We start from the raw sequence: 16758 nt of genomic DNA, 5'->3' as shown, positions 1-16758 counted from the left end.
CCTAAGCAGGATGCTTTCTTTCAGGCTGCCCAGCAAGCAGATTGTTCAGTCTAATCTTCTTTGGCATGGCCCATCCCATGAGGATTTTCTCCAGGAGCTATTCCTTTCCAACCAGAGTACAAAACAGCATCTACAGGTCTGAATAGGAATTATTCTGTTGTAAACTCAGTATTTGCCCCTTAGCCATACTTTTGTGTCACGCCTGTGAATATATGTTAGTACTTTACGCACTAAAGTGAAAGTGTTTATATGCACAGTCTTTTGCTGGTAGACCATTAGGGATGGTCCATTGCTAGAAGCATCAGTCAAGTGTCAAAACGATCAATTTCAACTGTATGCTTTAAGAGAAAGTGGGAATCACAGTTACTGTGACAGATCTGGATTAGACTAAATATAAAAAAAAAAATACCAGGTCTTGGTTTACAATATTCCCTGCCCCTGTATAGTTTATTGTTTTTTGAGCTGAATTTGAAAAAAAAAAAGATCAGCAATAGGTTATCTTCAGCATTGATGGTCAATATGAGAACCAATATGGAAATGGAAAGCTTTTTTTTTTATTCCAAGGGTATCATTGGCATTTCAGTGGATGTATCAAGACCTACACCCCAAAAAGTGCATGGAAACGAGATAAGAAATAGGCAGAGCCAACAGAATGAAAACCTACATTTGATTTAATTTAGATGTGATTTTAAATAGGATACAGATAATTGTAAATATTTTCCAGTCTTCTGTAGTATCAGAAAATAGAATTTTATGGGAACTTTTGTGCATTACAGGTATGATAGTTAAGACTCTTTCAGTCAAGTCTTGTGTCTCTTCAGGACAGAGGTGGTGCACCTGAATTCTTAGTAGAACATTGCAGCTGCTGAGTTCATTTGCATTTGAAAGTTGCTAAGATCTCTTGAGGATTGGATTCTGATCTCTGTTTTTAATTCATGTGATGTGTTGAGGGAAGATTTTGAGCTTGAAAACTGGTGCTTGAAAAAGCTTTGGGGACTGAATTGGATCCCAGGAAGCCAGTTGCTTATCCCAAATAAAATGCCATTTTCTGTTGTATGAATATGCAACAAGGACATCCCAGATGATGGGTGAGGAATGAAGGAGCTCTTTCTCTGCATATTCTTCTCTACCTCTACTTTAATAGTCCTATATAGGATTATTCCTATATAGTTCCTTTTAAAAAAAGAGTAAAATGTCTGAATTGGGTCTCTCTGGAGAACTTGGGGGAGGGGGAGACTTGGGGGAGGGGGAGACAAAATATAGCATCTATGTAAGCATGTTCTTTAGGATCCTAAAATGTTTAAAACACTGTTTGTGGACTAGTTTCTTTACTGAAGTTACAATTAGAAATATAGTAACCATATCTACTGGGATTTTTCGATTTAATCTTTCTTTTTCTTTTTTTAAAAGGTAATTTGCTCCACAGCCTAGATTATTCACCTGACTTTCTATTGCTGAGGCTTTAAAACTACTGATTGTTTTATACTTAGTCCTTTTATATGTATTGTTGTTTGTTGCTTTTTGAAAATCACCTCAGGTTTTAAATCTAGATGTATGCATTGGTTTTTCCAGGAACTAAAACAATACTGTTGCTAAAACCATTTAAATGTTTAGGGAACCAGATTAGAAACCATGGAGTGTTTTATTTGGAAACGGAAAGCCTCTATTTATTTTATTTATTTATTTATTTTTAAAAAATCTCCTCTCTCCATTGTGATGATCCCAGCCACTGCCTAGGCTTGAACACAAATGAGGGCAGGGATACTGATAAGGAAGTGCCCCTTTCTGAGAATCTTATCTGAGCATTACATTTCTACAGAAGGCTTTCCATTAGGCTCACCACACCCCTCTGGAGTGCAGTCATTTTTAACCTTCCATCTTAAACTGCTGGATGAAATCTAATAGGTCTTCCCCCTACATTCCTTTGCAAAATGGAACCAGGGAGAAAAAGACTGGAGTGAAGAAGCTACAGCCACAGTACTGAGAAAATAATGCAACTAATGGAGAGAAAGAGTCACTGTAGTGCTGGCTGGCATCTAGCGAGTGGCAAAGCTTTTGCTGAAGCCTGGAGATTGGCAAAGAGCCCATGATTGCAACAGTGCACAGCCACCATTAGAACAGAGACTTCTAGAAGTCCAGCAGTAATGTGGGATAATTGCCATGTTGCCTGCCTTGTTTTAATAATACAAAATGGTCCATGTGGCATAGCATTTGGTTTTTTTTATTCAAAGTCACAATTAAACAGATAAAAATTAATGCAAACTAAAAGGAGAAGGAAGTGAAGAAATTAAAACAGAAAGAAAAAATGAGCATAAAGAAAAAGAAAAGAAATATATAAAGAAATCATTTCCCTTTATCACAGTAATTTTAGTAATTTATCACGTTTTCTTAAAATACTGCAAGTGATCTCTTTTTCCCATATCTATGCTTTTACCTAAATATAAATCCTTAAAGCTTATTGTTCACTCCTGTTCAGCAAAGTCCATTAAGGGTTACCAGACATAACAATGTGCCTGTTTTAACCTTGATCAAATAAACCAACTTTATATTCCTTTCTTTTACTTTTAACAATATTGATATTTAGTCCCTTGGAATAATGGCATAGAACTTGATTTTTTTTTAAAAAAATTTTTTTTTACCCTTTTCACAAAATTCTTCAAGACCTTAACAAGCCTCTTGCAAATCCAATACAGCAAAATTATTCAGATTACTCTATTTTTTTTTGTTGTTGTTGTTACTTGTATATGCCTTGTAATTGTCCAGGGTAACATTTCCTATAGGATTCTTGTAGTCTTGTCATTTTAAAATCCATTTTCAGATAAATTCAATCTGTCAGGTAAAACTTGTTTCTCTTTCATAACTTCTTTGAAACATAGTCTATATATACTGTATATAAAGGCAGATCTTTGAAAAATTAACTTCTAGGTCCATTGTTCAAAACTATCTTTTAATATATCCAATGTTAAATTTTTTTGTTTCATTCTGTATTAGTAAGTCAAATCTAACTGTTCTTTAATTGTGATCTTTAGTTCCTCCTGGTTCACTCTACTATTTAACATGCAAAATCTGATCCTATCATCTTTTTAAAAAAGAGAATTCAAAACAAAAACATGTTCCCACAAAAGGATTCTTATAATTAATTCCAAAATCTTATTTCAAATCCATCTGGATCTTAAGTCCATTTATAGCTTTCCAAAATCAAGTTCTAATCGCCCTTTTGCTGTTTATTGCAAAAGAAAATAACTAAGTCCTTAAACTTGAATTTAAAGAAAACTCACTTGGTGCTATAAAACTTGTCAATCCAAAGGTACCTAATAGCTGGAAAGCAGTTTCCAAAAGTGATTAGAAAAAAAAGTATGCAAACCCCATGTTCTTTTGAGGGCACTGAACATGGTTTGAGCCAAAAGACTTCTATCCCCCTATTTCCCAGAGCTCTAAACCAACTGGGGACTCCTGTCTTGCAGTCTCCTCATGAGGAGCAGCAGTCAGGGGTACTTGTGACCGATCTGAAGTCCTTTCCTTGTCCAGAAAGGAATTATGAAGAATTGGTCTACTTGCTGACTCTTCATTCCACCATGTTGTGCTCCACTTTTAGTCAAATGCCTTTAATTCACTATTTCTTGAAGCCTGTGGTCTAGCACAGTGGTGAAATCAATTTTTTTTTTTTACTACCGGTCCTGTGGGCATGGCTTGATGGGCGTGGTGTGGAACGGGGGGGGGGTGTAGCAGGAGAAGGATTCTGCAAAATCTCCATTCCCACCCCACTCCAGGGGAAAAATTCTGCAAAAATTTCCATTCCCTTCCCACTCCTGGCGGAAGGATATTGCAAAATCTCCATTCCCACACCACTCTGGGGCCAGCCAGAGGTGGTATCTGATGGTTCTCTGAACTACTCAAAATTTCCGCTACCGGTTCTCCAGAACCTGTCAGAACCTGCTAGATTTCACCCCTGGTCTAACATCTTTCCATCTGCAAACCCGTGAATGGCATTAAACAAATCCATCATCCCAATGCCCAGTAAGTGGTGTGAGTATGCAGAATATTAGTATTCTGACCCTGTTCATAAATGAGTATCATCTGCATTCATGTAGCTTAACTCCTTTTTACAAACACGGAAGGTAGAAGGCATGACAAGTTGGTGCTTGCATCAAACTGCCACACTTCCTAGGACAGATTCAGCATTTCAATAATACAGGTATTTATATAAACTAGCCATGATTGAACTAATTTTATTAGGCATTCTGACTTAACAAATGGTTACTTAAAAAACATTTGGACGGACCCTCAAAAGGGTACTTACAATCTGATTTACATGTTCTTTGGAGGTATATTTCATATAGTTCCAAACTTACTACGAGAGCTAGGTAACAAGAAGGAGATCTTGTGCTACTAGCAAAATAAAAATATTTTTTTTTTACGTTTTATTTGTTTTATTTATATAACATTCAATTTCCATCAAACAGTGTGTGATCTGGATACAGTTATTTTTAAACAACCATAGTCCACATAATTGTTGTAATATTCATCGCCATAATATTAATATTATAATAATATAATAACATAAATAAAATCCTCTTCTTTAACAACTCTCCACATTAGCATTTCCTCTTTTTCTATCTCTTCCTTTCTAACTTCTGTTTCTATTGTCTAGCCAATGATAGAATATAAAATCTTTCTTCATAGTATGCATGATTTTTAAAAATTCAGTTCTAACCACTTTTTCATTTTTTTAAATGAAAAGCCAGAAATGCTTCAGCTTTTCTATCCTTTTTTTAGAAATTATGTATCTGTTCTGCAGTGCCTTCAGCTTTTTGAAATACAACCCGGGATCTAAGAGCAACCAAAGCATTTAGATATATCTTCCAGGCTAAGGGAGATTATGAAAGATTACTTGCTCAAGGGCTTACAACTTCTTGGTTCTAACAGTGAGTAATTTCTATCGTTGCAGTTAAGGAAGGATGGGCCAGTATGATTAATTGATTAATGTATGTAGTGTAATGTATCTGGATTTTTCTATTCTCCTTTCATTTTTTTAATATTTAGAGTCATAGGAGCCTGGATAGCTCTGCAGACTAAGCACTGTAATTTAACACCAGCTGTCTGCAATTAAAGTAAGTTCAAATCTTGCCAGGCTCAAGGCTGACTCAGCCTTCCATCCTTTCTAAGGTAGGTAAATTGAGGACCCAGTTTGTGGGGGCAATAAGCTGACTTTGTATAAAATATACAAAAGTATGAAGGCTATTGCTTAACGCACTGTAAGCCGCCCTGAGTCGCCAGAGAAGGGCGGCATATAAATCAAATTTTAAAAAAAAATAGCAACTTGAGCCTGAAGAGGTGGGAATAGTGACTATTTAAGAGATAGAAGACTGTCAAACACAAATCCAGAGGCAAGACAGCAAGATCCAATCAAGTTCAATCCTTTATTAGTTTCAACCTAATGGACGGAATCTTGCCAAACTAAAGCTATAATGGCCTTACCTGCTAGATATATCTGAAGAGATTCAAGAGTGTAGCTACCCTGACTCTCTTCTCTCTTTCCCCCTATCCATCTTGAGACTGTAAAATTTATTAATTTGGGCCTCTTTCTGGGAAGGCTCTGAGTTAGCAAAATCCCATTCCATCCCAAAGGTTGAAACCAGGGGTGAAATCTACTTACCTTCCCAACCAGTTCAGAAATGCACGCATGCGCAGAGGGTAAAAAACAGGTTACTTCCTGGTTAAAACCAGAAAGTAACAGCGCCCCCATGGGCGGGCGGAGCCTCGCACTGCTATCGCTACCGCCTCTCCGAACCACCGGCCACCATCGCTACCGGTTCAGCTGAACTGGTCTGAACTGGGAGCATTTCACCCCAGTTGAAACCCAAAACCCAAAAATAGAAGGCGACTTTCCCAAGTCAGCAGCAATCTGAAATTTACTGAATTTACTGAAATGATGGAACTTGATGTGAGCTCTCTCTCCAGGTTAAGCTAGAAAAATAAGTAGAACATCGGGCAGAATCATGGCATTCTGAGGAATATCATGGCAGTAAGGAATGAAATCACTTGTATGGACCAACTTGATGCCTTTCAGATATTTTGGACTTTAGTTCCCAAGGGGCTTAGGTAATATGACCCATGGCAATGGACCGTGGACCATGTAGTAAAACATCTGTTAGAGGTGTTGTCATTTTTAGTAACGAGGGCACCTTCACTAGCATTCAACCTCCTCCCTGTAAAATTCCTCTTACATCTCTATAGGGAAGTACTTAGCAGTTATTCCTTGGTGAATTCAGATATTCTGCATATGGCCAGAGGTTTTCTAGTTTCACTGCAGAGGTATTTTTGACAGGTCCTAGGTCATAGCTCATAGTTCAGGTCCAATCAAAGCCTGAAAGAGGGCATATTGAGGGATGATTGTGTTGTCATATCTCTTTATCCAGCCAAAACCTTTGCTCAAAAAGGAGCAAGAACAAGAGCTCAGGAAGAATCAGGATTTACACTCTCAGTGCATTATTTTAGTCTCTATTTGCATGTCTAATAATATCCACAGTACAAGTATGAATATGTAGCTTCGCAAACACGTTTTCTGCAGAAAGAACAGAGTGGGTTCAGTGCAATGATGAGATGGGATTCATCAGAAGAAGAGAACATGTGGCAATTCCAAGTAGGAGGGTGAAATATAGGCAGGGAAATCGTGAAGCTGATTCATTTGATGAAGTAAAAAGCATTTAGGGGAAATGACAAAGGCAATCTCTCTCTGAAAATTTGAGTTCTCTGCTGACCAGCTGCTATGCTGATCTGAAGTGGATCTAATATAAGATCTTTTCTTTAATATACATATGCAATTAGCCAGAGAAAATATCTAGCTCATCAATTTCAGAACCAGTTTACACAAATGGGATCCAGAAAAATAAGTCTGATGTATTTTTTTTTTCCTTCTTCTTCTTCCTACATGTTATCACTACATTGATAAAGGAGCATTTTGTTTCAATTTTCCTTCCAGGGTCAACATTGTTGAAATTCTTGTGGTGTGACTATGGTGGTCTTGTACAGATTTAGTTGTAAGGCAACAGAGAAATATGTGTGAAAATGTCCTATCTTTCATTACACATCAATCAGGGAGTTTTCAGCATGATGGAATGTTGTGTGGAACAGAAAATAACAATTGTATCCTCCATGATCACTTTCAATCAAAAAGCACCAATTTTTTTTCTTCTTTTTTTTTTTTTAAATCTCAAGTACCTTGAAAATCAGTTAAAGAGAAATAGAAATTGGCCTTACATAAGTAAGGCCAGTAGGTAGGGACTTTCAAAAATAGTTTTAATCACTCTTCCTCCCCTTCCTCCTCCTCCTCCTCCTCCTCCTTGTCCTCCTCCTCCTCCTCCTCCTCCTCCTCCTCCTCCTCCTCCTCCTCCTCCTCCTCCTCCTCCTCCTCCAAAAATGAACTTATTCATTTTGGCTTTTCTGGGAATTTTGCATTTGTTTACATAATTGTTCCACTGCATGTCCAAACATAGCTCTGGGCAATATAAGATGAATTAGCAGTACAACTGACCTGTATAGTCTCTTTAGGTTGCATATTTTGCTAGGTAATGTGTAGAAATGACATATGAATTATAATCAGTATTATATATTGTTAAGAAATTTGGGCATTACTAAAATTCAGGAAATAGTCCAAAGGGAAGGGATTGAAACACTCTAGCATAGGTAGTCCTCGGCTTTCAACCATTTGTTCAGCCACTGTTCAAAGTTACATTAAAAAAAAAAGTGATTTACAACTGATCTTCATATTTATGACCATCGCAGCATCCCCATCCCCATTGTCACATGATCAAAATTTGAGCATTTGGCAACCAGCATTTATTTATGATAAATAAATTTGTAGTGTCCTGGGGTCATGTGATTGCCATTTGTGATCTTCCAAGTTGGCTTCTGACGAGCAAAGACAATGAGGGAACCTGGCTTGACTTAATGACTGCATGATTCACGTAACAACTGCAGCAATTTACTTGAATAAGTGTGACACAAAAGGCACAACTCACTTAACAACTGCCTAGCTTATACATTCTGGTCCAAATTGTGGTCATACATCAAGGACTACCTGTATTAAGATCGTTTTCAAATAGAGAATCCCTAATATGACCAGTTTAACAAAAAGATTGGGCAGCAGATGGTGGGAAATGATACAGCAATCGTATTAAAGCTAATTTGATCTGGAAGGGACAAGCATCTGGAAAAGAAAACAGGTGGGGATTGTACTCATGTTGTACTGAGTATTGGGATAGTTGGGGAGAAACATAGCTTTAAAAGTCAGTGCTTTCCATAATAAAATAATATGTTGTATTAGCATGATTAGAACTCCGTATCTTATTGACATTTATAACTTGATCCAGTTTTAGCTGGGCTACAACTTAAAAACAACCTTTAAGCTGATCATCATAAGGGTTGCTCTACTGCATGGTGAATTTTGTTTTGTAGCCAAACAAAAGGAATTATAGAAGAAATACGAAGCATTTTATCCTTTTTCCATGCTCAGCATACAAACCAAATAGACTGCAACAGAAGGCCAAGCAGAAAAATATTGTTTCTATTTTTTCCCCATTCCCAGCAGGCTGTTAAAGTATGGTAGGCTACTAACTCATGTTTGTTTATTTAAAAGACCGGTGTAAAAACATAAACAGTTTCCTGACCTACTCCAATCTTACAATAACATCTCTATAAGTATTTTTCTTTAAATTGAGAAATTCAATGTTGGTGCTAAAACTCGCTCAAGTCTTACCATTATGGTACTTCTAAATAATTGGCAGTACACTTTTTGCTGTAACAATATTTCAGGAACAGGCTAACCTGTAATTTTAGTAATGAGGAAGATTATCTAATATGCATTTTTCCTACGTCTTTTTTTAACCTAAAGTACACAAACTAAGATAAGCTCATTGCATGAACAGAGAATGGATCTTTATGGCTAATCACTTCAGTAGCAGATCTGTAATACTTCTTGTAGTTGAAGGCAATTGATTTACCTGCATTCATATAAAGGTAACAGAAAACACCAGATTTCTGCTTTCATTGTTAATAGCAAGGCTTGTAAACCTCCATCTGTAGAGTATGTAATTAATTTTGCTTCTCTTCATGCAAGGCAGTGCTACTGTATTGTATGATTTTTCAGTTCTATGCATTGGGAAAAATTCTTAAAAGTATTTTATGTCAGAGGAAAGCAACCAGAGCCACTTGTAAATAATGAAAGTCAGTAACACCTATGTTACAAGAATCTCACCAGAGTGCTTGCCTTTCCCTGGACCAAATAAGGCTTCATGGATCTTGGGGAGCATGGACAGTGGTCAAGCTTATGCCACTTATGACTGTGCAAGGACTCCAAGCTAGATCCTCGCTTGACTCCTTCCCACCTGGCTGGCAGTTTCCCAATCTCTTAAGGTAAATCACAACTTTTTTTTTCCCCAAATACATTTCCAGTCTTTTTTCCCTGTCTAGTTTTTAGACCACAGCTGATCACAACCACAGTGATCAAGGGTGCACATATAATTACATTCCCATAAATTATGGAAGTGTTATATTCCAAAGTGATCTACAACAACTCCTGCCATAAAATCAGAGCAGCATTATGCCCAGCCCATTAAACTAGGGTGGGATATATTAAATATCATTTATTTATAATCTATTGTAATCAACTTTTGAACAATTCTTATGTAGGTTTTGCAATAAACCATGGGGAGAGAACTCAGATATGTGTTCTCAAATGTGAAAGAATGGCAAAACGTTCAGGCAACATGCATCCAAATAGTTAAACATTGTATAATCAGAATAAGATTTTGCCAGAGGGAAGAATGAAACTAATAGTTGTGTTTTACAGACAGACAAATACAAGTTTGGGGATCTGGCTTTAAATATAGTTCTCTGTGTAGTAGGAAGCAGATGCCAAATGAAGGGCATAACTCAAATGTAGTACAACATAATGCTTAATTCATAGTCATTAAATAGGAGCAAGGCAGTCTCTAGACAAAAACATTCTGTAGTATTCATAGGTTTCAATTATATTAATTATGTTTGAAGTTCTTAATGACTGTATATCTACCTATAAAGTAAGAGGCAGAAGATGTAACTTCATATTTTCTATGGAATATACTTTTTCATTGTTTTTCCCCCTTTTGGCTAATTTCCTTTGAACATTGTCTTTTTATTAATTTGTCATTCTTCCTCTATCTTCAGGCAAGGCATGAGTTTATTATTCTGCTAGCGGCGACTTCTAAGGATCATAAGGTCACCTATTGGCAAAGAGCCCAAAGGGCCAACTCTCCCAGATCAGCTCACAAATGACAGCATGCTTGAAAAAGGTAATTCAATATAAATAGCATCTGGATAAATAGCAATCAGACCTGGAAGCAAATGCCATCCTTTTCTTAGCAATGGCAGCCAAGCCATTCCCTAGAGACGTGGCCCATTATTCAGTGAGAGAATACAATCTTTGCTGAGCTCAATTCCCCAACATCTCTAAAGAATCTTAGGCAATAAGCTGGAGGAAGAGCCCTGTCTGAAAAGAGGCCCATAGGATACATAGTTTGCATGAAGACGGTCCCAAGCTTCATTTCTGAGATGTCCCGGTAGGGCTGGAAAAGCATCACCCCGAAACAGAGGAAAGTTGCTCCCGATATAAGACAGATTTTTACATTCACAAGATGGAAAGCTACTGCCATCCTGGGAAGCCCGTCTTGGATTAAATATCCTCAATAGGGCTATTCAGTGCAGAGTGAACTAGGAGAACAAACTATATAGTAGGAAGATGATAATCCTTTTCCAGGTTCGTGGGTCCCCAGTCATCTGGTATAGCATCAGTTCTGATGTTGTATGTAATGTGCCCAAAAGAGCTCTGGTGGGCAATTCATTTTCCAAGCACGGTAAGTTAGCTCATCCAATAATATCTACACTGATGTACTTGCCAACTTCATATGACTGTAAAAGAATCCACCTCCTACAGCAGCTTTCCCACCTTCTGGTACCCTACAGATGGGTTCAGAATGCAATTTGCAGAATTGCCAGACAGCTTGATCTAAAGTTCCTGGGAGTGATAGTGCCAACAATTAGGGTAGGCTTTGTTTTGGGAAAGGGCCGTTCTCCATAATATTTGGAAAGGAAATATCAGAGGTGAAAGCTCACAGGATGTTACTGAGATGTCACATGCACATTTTATAATTTAATTTAGTTTTAATTGATTTAATTTTTAATTTGCATCTCAGCTGAATTTGTACATTTTCCAAGAAAGATGGATGAGAAGTAAGCAGAACTCTTTCTCTTCAGAGAAGTAACACATTCAAGGGGTCAGAACGTGACCTCCTGTAGGCAGTGAATCCAGAGTTGCAGAAATTCAATCTGCTACACAATCTTCGAGAGAAAGCTCTGAAAATATCTGACAGGACAATATAGAAGCATAGTGAGCTGTAATAAGAAAAAAACCTCAATTGTACACAAAGGGTATAGAAAGTAGGAAAGCTAATGGAGAAACTAAGGCCATTCAGATTGCTGAACTACAACTCCCAGCACCTCTTTCTACTCACCATGCAGATTACGCTAGAGTTCTGAATCTCAACTTTTTAAATAAAATGTTGAGATTTTGTCCCCTTCCCTGTTTCCTTTTCATTAGGGGATTGGAGGCGAAAACATACAAAGAACGGATGCAAGAACTGGGTATGTAACTCAAAGGGTTGCGGTGGCTCAGTGGCTAAGATGCTGAGCTTGTCGATCGAAAGGTCGGGAGTTTAGTGGTTCGAATCCCTAGTGCCGCATAACAGGGTGAGCTCCCATTAGTTGTCCCAGCTTCTGCCAATCTAGCAGTTCAAAAGCACGTAAAAAATACAAGTAGAAAAATAGGGACCACCTTTGGTGGGAAGGTAACAGTGTTCCGTGCGCTTTTGGCATTTAGTCATGCCGGCCACATGACCACGGAGATGTCTTCAGACAACACTGGCTCTTTGGCTTTGAAACAGAGATGAGCACCACCCCCTAGAGTCAGAACGACTAGTGCGAGGGGAACCTTTACCTTTTTAGTTTAACTAAAAGAAAGACTGGGGTGATAGGATAGCAGTGTTCCAATATCTAAGGGTTGCCACAAAGAAGATGGGGGTCAATCTATTCCCAAAAGCACCTGAAGCCTGGACAAGAAGCAATGGATGGAAACTAATAAAGGAAAGAACCAGTTTAGAACTAAGTAGACATTTCCTGACCATTAGAACAATTAATCAGTGCAACAATTTGCCTGCCATCATTGGAGGTTTTTAAGAAGAAATTAGACAGCCGTTTGTCTGAAATGGTATAGGGCAGTGATGGTGAACCTTGTAGAGACCAAGTGCCCAAACTGCAATCCAAAACCCACTTATTTATCGCAAGATGCCAATACAGCAATTTAACCTGAATACTGATATAATAATTATTAATCAATACAGAGGATTTCAAAAACTATTTCCAGTTATGAAATATTTATTAGCTTGATTAAGAAATAAGTGCTATGAATTGCGGACACCATACATACAGAATACATTATATAAATTTAGCATTTTCACATCAGCTATATTTTCCAAAGATAGAATGCCAATTGTAAAGATTCTGTTTCACGGAGTGGCTTCATTTGAGAAAAGATTCCATCCCACAAACTGACCTCTGTTTTTTGAATTTACAGTCGAGCAAAATATAAAAATCATTGCAAATTTTGCATGTTGTGTTTTTGATTTGATAAATTACTACCTAAAATAATGATAAACAAGACAGAGTTCAGCTAATTGTTCTAAGAAAAATGTGATAAATGCACTTTTATGCCCCTTCATTTTTTTTCTGCTCTTGAAATATGTTTAGCAAAAATAAAAAAGAAAAACTTTTGTAATATCATTTCTTGGTTTTTCTCTTCATTTTGTCATCCCAATTTTCTCTGTATATTTTTACTTCTTTTCTTGTTAAAATAAAATATTTTTAATTTCTATTATTGAAAGAGACATCACCTTCCTCATAACTAAATACTCATCGATTATTTATCTGTATCACCATTAAATGTCTGTCTGAGGTGGAAGAAGGGCTGCTGCTTGTTTAGCGGGGGTGGCCTCGGCTATAGCGGGCAGCTTCGTTGTTTTTTTTGTCCACCACGATCCGTGAAGGAAGAAAAGGCCACACACAGCTGGGCATGCTTGGTGGCAGGAGGAGGCGTGGCGTGAGGGGGCTGTTTTGTTCACTACCGACAGAGCCACTGGCTGACTGACCGACTCGATCAAAGCTGAGCCCAATGTAAGGGAGATTACGGGGTTAGTTTGTCCAGGCAAATTATCCCCCTCCCCACTATCAAACTGGATCCTGGTTGCTGCACTGCAATGTAGAAATGGGAAATGAAATGACTAGCATGAGGGAAAGAGAAGAAGCAGGGAGAAGAGAGGGTGTTTCTCTGTTGCGTTTCTCACCATGTTGTGCTTGGGCGACAGCACACATGCCCACAGAGAGGGTTCTAAATGCCCCCTCTGACACATGTACCATAGGTTCATCACCATTGGTATAGGGTTTCCTGCTTGAAGAGGGATTTGGACTAAAAGACCTCCAAGGTCTCTTCCAACTCTGTCATATATTATTCATGGTTATTAATTTCTATAAATTCTTTCCTTTTTTTCCACCAGGACTTGGACTGACCCAAAATCACACCTTATTCTCAGCCTTTGAACTGACCCTCTCTCAATATAGTAAAGATCCATATGAAACTGTGTAGGCAAGCTTTATTCCAATACTTTTCTGAATTTATTGTCAAATGTGTGTATCACGTTTTCTTTAAATTATTGAACTTTTAAAATTAAAAAAAAATGCATATGTTGTTTAAACCTGGTTTAGTTCTTCTATTTCCCTTCTACACTATATATTATAACTGTAGCAAAAAAAAAAAAAAAAAGCTCTATTAGTATTGAGTTAGAATGACAACTTTTCAAAGTGATTCCACTCTAATATTAGTTCCAACCCTAGCAGATCTGCTCATTGGAGAATCAAAGAGTTGGAAGGAATCAGGGGTGAAATGCTTCTGGTTCGGATCAGCTCGGGCGAGTAGGTAGCGATGGCGGCGGGCAGTTCGGAGAACCGGTAGCAAAAATCCCTGCCCTCGCCCCCCCATGCCCAGCTGAGCCGCACGATCATCAAAGCCTTTTTTCTTTTAAATGGCTCTGACGATCCAAGCTCTGACGATCCCAGCTGAGTTTCCTGCCGATCAGGCAACTCAGCTGGGATCGTCAGAGCCTTTTGAAAGCATTTTTTACATGGTATTACATGTAAAAAAATGGTTTTAAAAGTAAAAAAAAAAAAATTGGCCACGCCCACCCAGTCACATTACCCCCCACCAAGCCACGCCCACAGAACCGGTAGAAACTAATTTTAGATTTCACCCCTGGAAGGAACCTCCTTCTAATCCAACACCCTGCTTATTTAGTTGCTGTAGGCGGCTTTCCAGCCTCTTTTTTTTTTTTTTATTTGATTTATATGCCGCCCTTCTCCGGAGACTCAGGGTGGCTTACAGTGTGTTAAGCAATAGCCTTCATACTTTTGTATATTTATACAAAGTCAGCTTATTGCCCCCACAAACTGGGTCCTCAATTTACCTACCTTAGAAAGGATGGAAGGCTGAGTCAACCTTGAGCCTGGCAAGATTCGATCTTACTTTAATTGCAGACAGCTGGTGTTAAATTACAGAGCTCTGTCTGTTGAGCTATCCAGGCTCCCTGGATTTGAGGACCTTCAGTAGAGGTGTCATAATACTTGATGAGGCAACCCATTCCATTGGTTCTGAATGTCAGGAAACTTCTCCCAAAAGGGAAGTTGAATCTACTTCTCCATAATTTCAACCTGTTGGTTCTGGTACTTGCTAGAAAGAGTGCAGAAAAAAGCAACAGAGATGATTAGGGGACTGGAAGCTAAAACATATGAAGAACAGTTGCAGGAATTTGATGACAAAAAAGGACTAGGGCTGACATGAGATCAGTGTTCCAATATTTAAGGGATTGCCACAAAGAAGAAGGGGGTCAACCTATTCTCCACAGCATCTGAAGGCAGAACAAGGAGCAATGGACAGAAACTAATCAAAGAGAGAACCAACCTAGAAATAAGGAGAAATTCCCTGACAGTTAGAACAATTCATCAGTGGAATGGCTGGTGTTCAGATGCTGTGGGTGCTCCAACACTAGAGGTTTTTAAGAAGAGATTATACAATCATTTGTCTGAAATGGTTATAGAGTATATAGTCTACTGCTTGAGCAGGGTTTGGACTAGAACACCTCCAAGGTCCCTTCCAATTCTGTTATTTTTTGTCTCAGACTGCTCCTTCATTCTTCTCTTCTGCTGCCTAAGCTTATTTTTTAAAAGTTTTCACTTGTAGAATTTGGTTTCCAATCTCCTTACTATTTTTGTAGCCATCTTCTGAAGGCTTTACTTTTTCATAGACTGTGGGGCCCAGAGCTGGACCTAGTATTCCAAGGCAGACTGACCAAGGCCGAATGGAATGGGACAGTTACTGACCATTATGTATTTTTCTACACTCTCTTTGGTTATCCTGAGCTCTAGCTCCATCACTCACTCAGCATATCAGTAGTCAATTAGACCTTTGTTTTTATTCTGAGAGAACACAAATCAACCCTATGAGATGACGTTCTTAACACATCTCACTACCAGTCCATTGCATTTTCTTTATAATAGACCTACAGCTTATTTTTCTTTTCCTTTGCTTCTGATTACCCCCTCCCCTCTTGTGTTCTTTTGGACATTTGCCATAAGGCTCAGCACATTCTGTGCTAAAGCCTTCTTGTTTCAATCCCTGGCAATTGCTTTGGATTGGACACATTTTCTTCCATTTTTCTATATGTGTTCCTTTTTTTCTTTTTTAAGCATTTCAGAAAGCTGTAGGTGTCCATATTGGCCTCTTCCATGACTTCCATTTTTTCTTCATCTGTTCCTACTTTTATGGGCAAGTGCACCTTCAAGGATTTTGCAGAATTTCCCAGATACGTTTCTCCTTCAGGATTTCATATAATTAGATCTGTCAAGCCTATATCAGCAGTGCATGACCGAAAAAGCTAGATTCATACACAGATCTCACTGATTAAACTTAATACCAAGAAAAAGAGGTTAGGAGCAGAGGTGGGTTTCAGCAGGTTCTTACCAGTTCTGGAGAACCGGTAGCAGAAATTTTGAGTAGTTCAGAGAATCAGTAGTAAAAATTCTGACTAGCCCCGCCCCCATCTATTCTCTGCCTCCCAAGTCCTAGCTGATTGGGAGGAAATGGGGATTTTGCAGTAACCTTCCCCTGGAGTGGTGTGGGAGTGGAGATTTTTCAGTATCCTTCCCCTGCCATGCCCACCAAGCCACGCCCACCAAGCCATGCCACGCCCACCAAGTCACACCCACAGAACTGGTAGTAAAAAATTTTGAAACCCACCACTGGTTAGGAGGCAGAGTCTTGGATACTAGTAAGTAGACTTTACTTTCCCCAGGCTTTATTAAGTAATAAGTAAATTACTGTGAACTGTTTGATGTTTCTATCACCTCTGTAATGGGTAAATTAATGGGTAATCTGTTTGTTCAGGTGCCCTGTAAATAACTCCAACAATGACATCATTTTTGTTTTACTCTCCTTTGATTTGTACCCATATGCTTTCAGGATTTCTGCAGACCTAATTTGTGAGGTTTTTGCACAGGCTATTCCTTTTTTACCTACAGCAAAAAATTTCTCTTGAATTTGTTTCTTTTGAATAAATTGTA

General features: G+C 38.3%; 1 long non-coding RNA gene across 6 annotated transcripts in view; it reads left to right on the top strand.

The window, feature by feature from the left end:
* LOC117678220 (uncharacterized) overlaps window positions 1–16758 on the top strand; it is a 68167-nt gene that overhangs the window by 1149 nt on the left and 50260 nt on the right. For 4 of the 6 annotated variants that reach the window (XR_015728574.1, XR_015728575.1, XR_015728572.1 and 1 more), the window contains exons 2-4: window positions 9191–9414; window positions 10207–10331; window positions 13644–13728. This is a non-coding gene — a long non-coding RNA (uncharacterized LOC117678220). The remainder of the gene's footprint in view (window positions 1–9190; window positions 9415–10206; window positions 10332–13643; window positions 13729–16758) is intronic. The other 2 variants (XR_015728577.1, XR_015728576.1) reach the window with 1 other exon arrangement.

This window comes from Pantherophis guttatus, chromosome 6 (assembly GCF_059756535.1).
Source record: "Pantherophis guttatus breed Tessera chromosome 6, ASM5975653v1, whole genome shotgun sequence".
Classification (NCBI taxonomy): Eukaryota; Metazoa; Chordata; class Lepidosauria; order Squamata; family Colubridae; genus Pantherophis; species Pantherophis guttatus.
This window is presented reverse-complemented; position numbering and strand designations above follow the sequence as displayed.